Here is a 4764-nt window from a genome sequence, read left to right as displayed (position 1 = left end):
TGATCTGGGCTAAGGAGAGATCTCCTCGGTTGATGGAGAACAAGATCTAAGGAGAGATCGGGATCAAATGAACTATCTTTATATAGTTGATTATGCGTATTTCTAGATCTGCATACTGACGCAATGTTATGTTCTGGGTATAACTGATGTCTGGTACAGCTGCAAGTTATGAAAAAATATTTTTAGATCTGTACGCAGGTTGTCTTCGGTAAAACTGCGTGTATACGCGGGTTGCCTTCATTGAAGTAGCGTATACCTTTTGGAGCTTGATTTTTGGGTTGCAGCTGGGTCTGACTATTATTGCAGAGTTCTGTAGTCTGCTCTGTGTTCTGGTGACTGGGTTTGATAGAGTTTCAGTGGTTCAGTGATTGTTGGTTGTTTTGTAATCTGCTATGAAAGTTGAATGAATTGTGGTCTTCAGATTGTAATGTTGTGCTTCAGGAGTATCCAGTCTGAAAATTGATGAAAAGTGGTACCTGAAGGAAAGAAGATTGTAGGCCAGCACCTACGTACTAGTATCTTAGCTAGTACAACAGCAAAGGGGGTTGGAGCTCCCTTCCAAGGAAGTTTGGAGAACGAGAGAAGGTTGAAGCCTTCTGCAGGTTGTAGCCTGCGTAATGGTATAAGGCTGCACCAGTACAAAAGATTGTAAACTGAAGTTCTTATTAAAGAAAGATAGAGACGACTTGCAGCAGGTGGTTTTCACCCACATTGGGTTTCCACCTTATATCATGGTGTTCATGTGTGTGGCTTTTGTGTGATGATCTGTTCTGTTATACTGCATCTGTTTACTCTTAATATGATGAATAATGTCCTGATGCATTTAACTGAAGATAAACTAACTGAGTTATAAGATTTATGGTTATATGCTGGTTTCTTTAGACACAGTAGCGTGTACACGCTGGTTCACTTAACTGAAGTAGCGTATATGTTTCTGAGCATTGAAAAAGTTTTATTGATCTGATAATACTGATTCACCCCCCCTCTCAGTATTATTTCCAACAATTGGTATCAGAGCAGGTCCTTCAGAGAAGCTTGATCGCTTGAAGGTAGATCGTTCATCATGAGCAACTACGAGAGAGAAGCATCAATCAGGCCACCGGTTTTTGATGGGACAAACTTCAATTATTGGAAGGTAAGAGTTACTGTCTATCTTCAATCTCTTGGTACAGAAGTTTGGGACATCGTAGAGACAGGCTACACTTTTCCTTCAGCTACTCCTACAGATGCAGCCGAGAAAAAGAAATATGAAACAAATGCGAAAGCAGTCAATACTCTATTGGGATGTATATCTCAATCAGAATTCATGAAGGTAATGCACTATAAATCTGCAAAAGAAATATGGGACAAAATTGTCACGAGCTATGAAGGAGACGAACAGGTAAAGCGTGCTAAACTTCAAACTCTCAGGATTAAGTATGAGACTCTCAGAATGTATAATGATGAAAGTGTGGCTAACTATTTCCTTAGGGTAGATGAGATTGTTAATTGCATGAAAAACTTGGGTGAAGAAATAAAAGAGGTTATTGTGGTTGAAAAGGTTCTAAGATATTTGTCCCCCAAGTTTGAATCTAAAGTGTTTGCCATAGAAGAAAAGGAAAATCTGCAAATTCTTACTATGTCTCAGCTTCACGGAATTCTAACCGCTTATGAAATGAGAAAGGGAGGTCCATCAGACAGAAGAGAAGCTGCCTTCAAGGCTTCAGGCAAAGAAGATTATTATGAAGCAAGTCACGTGCCAGAAGATGAAGAAGAGGAATCAAATTTTGTCAGAAATCTTCAAAGAGGTTCTGGAAGGTTCAGAGGTCAGTTACCTTTTAAATGCTTTACTTGTGAAAGAGTAGGTCATTATGCTGCCAAATGTCCTCACAAAAATAAGAATGACAAGGGAAAGGAACCTGTTAAATGGAACAAGAAACAAAATGAAAAGAAGAAAAGCTATTACACTCATGAAGATAGTGATGGTCTTTCAAATAGTGATGAAGATGAACAAGGTAATAGATATAAACTTTTAATGGCTTTTGAAGATGATGACTATATGGATGCTATAGATGTAGAAGGCTTTTGTGAAGAAATGAAAGATCTCAAAGATTGCTTAGAAGAGAAGAGTGCTATTATTGGTTCTCTACAATGTCAACTAGCTGAAAAGGAAAAACATCTTGAAAAATTGGAATGTGAGATTGTTTGTCTTAGAAAGGAGATTGAGAAAACAAAAGCGATTAATCTTAAATTTGTTAAAGGATCTAAAACCTTGGATGATATTATCAATGTGCAGCGATCTCCTCTGATCAAGACAGGTCTTGGATATAATGGAGAAACATCTCAAGCCTCTACCTCTAAAAGCTATCTTGATGCAGCAAGGAGAAGCGAGCAAAGGCCAAATAAAAGTCATCAGATGAATCAGGGACAATTTACCTCAAGAACAAATAAAGACCATCAAGAAATTCGAGGACAAACTACCTTAAGGACAAACAAAAGCTACAATCAGCCTCAGGTAAAATCTTCCCAATTTGCTCCAAGAATGAATGTGAATAGAAGCTACAATCGGTTGGATGATAGATCTGATTATCGCAGAAGTTTCTTTAATGGCCAATGCTTCTCTTGCCATAACTTCGGTCACAAAGCAGCTCAATGTGTTGACTACAAGACAATCATGACTAGAGAAGCTCAAAAGCAAGGGAGAATGACTGGAACCATGAAAAGGACTTATAACAACTTTTTGGTTCTTGAAAATGAAGTTGAATTCTCTATTTGTAATAACTGTGGTCATGAAGAATCTGAATGCAGGAGCAAGTTCCGGAGGACAACTCAGAAGGAACAAACCTCAAATGTCAGAACATGGAGAATAAAGGAACCGCAACCAGAAAGATGTGGGATAGCCTTTTATGCAGAAGGTCAAGAAAGTCTATGGTACATTGACAGCGGATTTCGAAGCATATGACAGGGGACAAAGAAAATCTTGAGTCATATACCTCATTAGAAAAGGGTAAGAAAGTTTCTTTTGGAAACGATATCTCTGCAGCCATAAAAGGAAAAGGTGTTGCTCCATTGAAAGAGAAGGTCAAAGCTGGAAATGTTCTGTATGTTGATGGATTGAAGCATAATCTTCTGAGTGTCAATCAGATGTGCGATCAAGGAACAGAAGTAATATTTAGATCAAATGGATGTTGTGTTCGTGACCTTGACACAGGTAAAACAGTGATCAAAGGAAGAAGGACTCCAAATAATCTATACATATTTGAAGAAGGACCAAAACAATGCTATTTGAGCAAGGATGATGAACACTGGCTATGGCATCGAAGGTTGGGGCATCTAAGCTTTTCACAAATAAGGAAAGCATGCAAATATCAGGCAGTTCGTGGTCTTCCAGATATCAAAATTCCAGACAACACTATATGCAAATCTTGTCAGTTTGGAAAGCAAACCAGAACTAACTTTCCAGAGAAGGAAGGATCAGCCAGCATACCTCTTGAGCTAGTCCATACAGATGTATGTGGTCCATTTAGGAAAAGGACACCTCGAGGAGAAGAAAATTTGATATTATTCATTGACGATTTCTCCAGGTTTGTTTGGTTAGGGCTTATGAAGCACAAGGATGAAGCATTCGAAAAATTCAAATCCTTAAAAGCCTTGGTTGAAAATGAATCAGGACACAAAATTAAGTGCCTCAGATCTGACAGAGGTGGGGAGTTTACCTCAAACGAATTTTTCGATTTCTGTGAAGAACACAGGATAAGAAGAGAATTCTCTACAGCTAGAACTCCTCGGAAAAATGGGGTTGTGGAAAGAATGAACAGAACAATCCAACAAATGGCTCGTGCTATGCTTGATGAATCAGATACTCCCGCAACTCTCTGGGGTGAGGCTGCACATGCTACGGTTATTATTCTTAACAAAACAAATGTCCGAGTAAACAGCACTCAAACACCTCATGAGCTCTGGAGTGGTGAGACTCCTTCGGTGAAGCATTTCAAAATCTTTGGGAGCAAATGTTATATTAAGAATACTGATGAGCAACTTGGAAAACTTGAACCAAGAGCAGATGAAGGCATTCTTCTTGGTTATTCTCCACATAGCAAAGCATACAAGTGCTACAACAAAAGACTTGGCAGAATTGTTGACAGCATTGATGTAGTGGTTGATGAGAAGGGATATATTCCTAGGCAAGTTCATCATGAAGACATTGAAGAAGATGAAGGCTACCCTCAAAGGCAGAATGATGAAGAAGAAGAACCTCAAGAAGAAGAAGAACCTCAAGAAGAACCTGAGGAGCAGACAAGAATAGAAGAGAAGACTCCATCCAGATATGTTCAAAAGAATCATCCAGAATCTCAGATTGTGGGGCAGAAAGAAGCAGGAATACAAACAAGAAGAAGAATTGCAGAAGCTTCAAGCTATTTGGCATTACTCTCTTCCACTGAACCACAAAATGTGAAAGAGGCATGCAAAGATGAATGTTGGGTCAAAGCAATGGATGAAGAACTTGAGCAGATCGAAAAGAACAACACTTGGGAACTGGTTCCTAGACCAAAAGATAAGAATGTCATAGGGACAAAATGGGTCTTCAAGAATAAATTGAATGAAAATGGAGAAGTAATTAGAAACAAGGCCAGACTTGTTTGTAAAGGATATGCGCAGCAAGAAGGGATAGATTTTGAAGAGACCTTTGCTCCTGTAGCAAGACTTGAGGCCATCCGAATGTTCCTTGCTCTCTCAAGCTTTCAAAACTTCAAGGTATTTCAAATGGACGTGAAATCAGCCTTT

Source organism: Pinus tabuliformis, chromosome 8, assembly GCF_031772625.1.
Source record: "Pinus tabuliformis cultivar Carrire ecotype Pingquan chromosome 8, CPIR1, whole genome shotgun sequence".
Lineage (NCBI taxonomy): Eukaryota > Viridiplantae > Streptophyta > Pinopsida > Pinales > Pinaceae > Pinus > Pinus tabuliformis.
The sequence above is the reverse complement of the archived record's forward strand: the minus strand, read 5'-3'. Positions refer to the sequence as shown.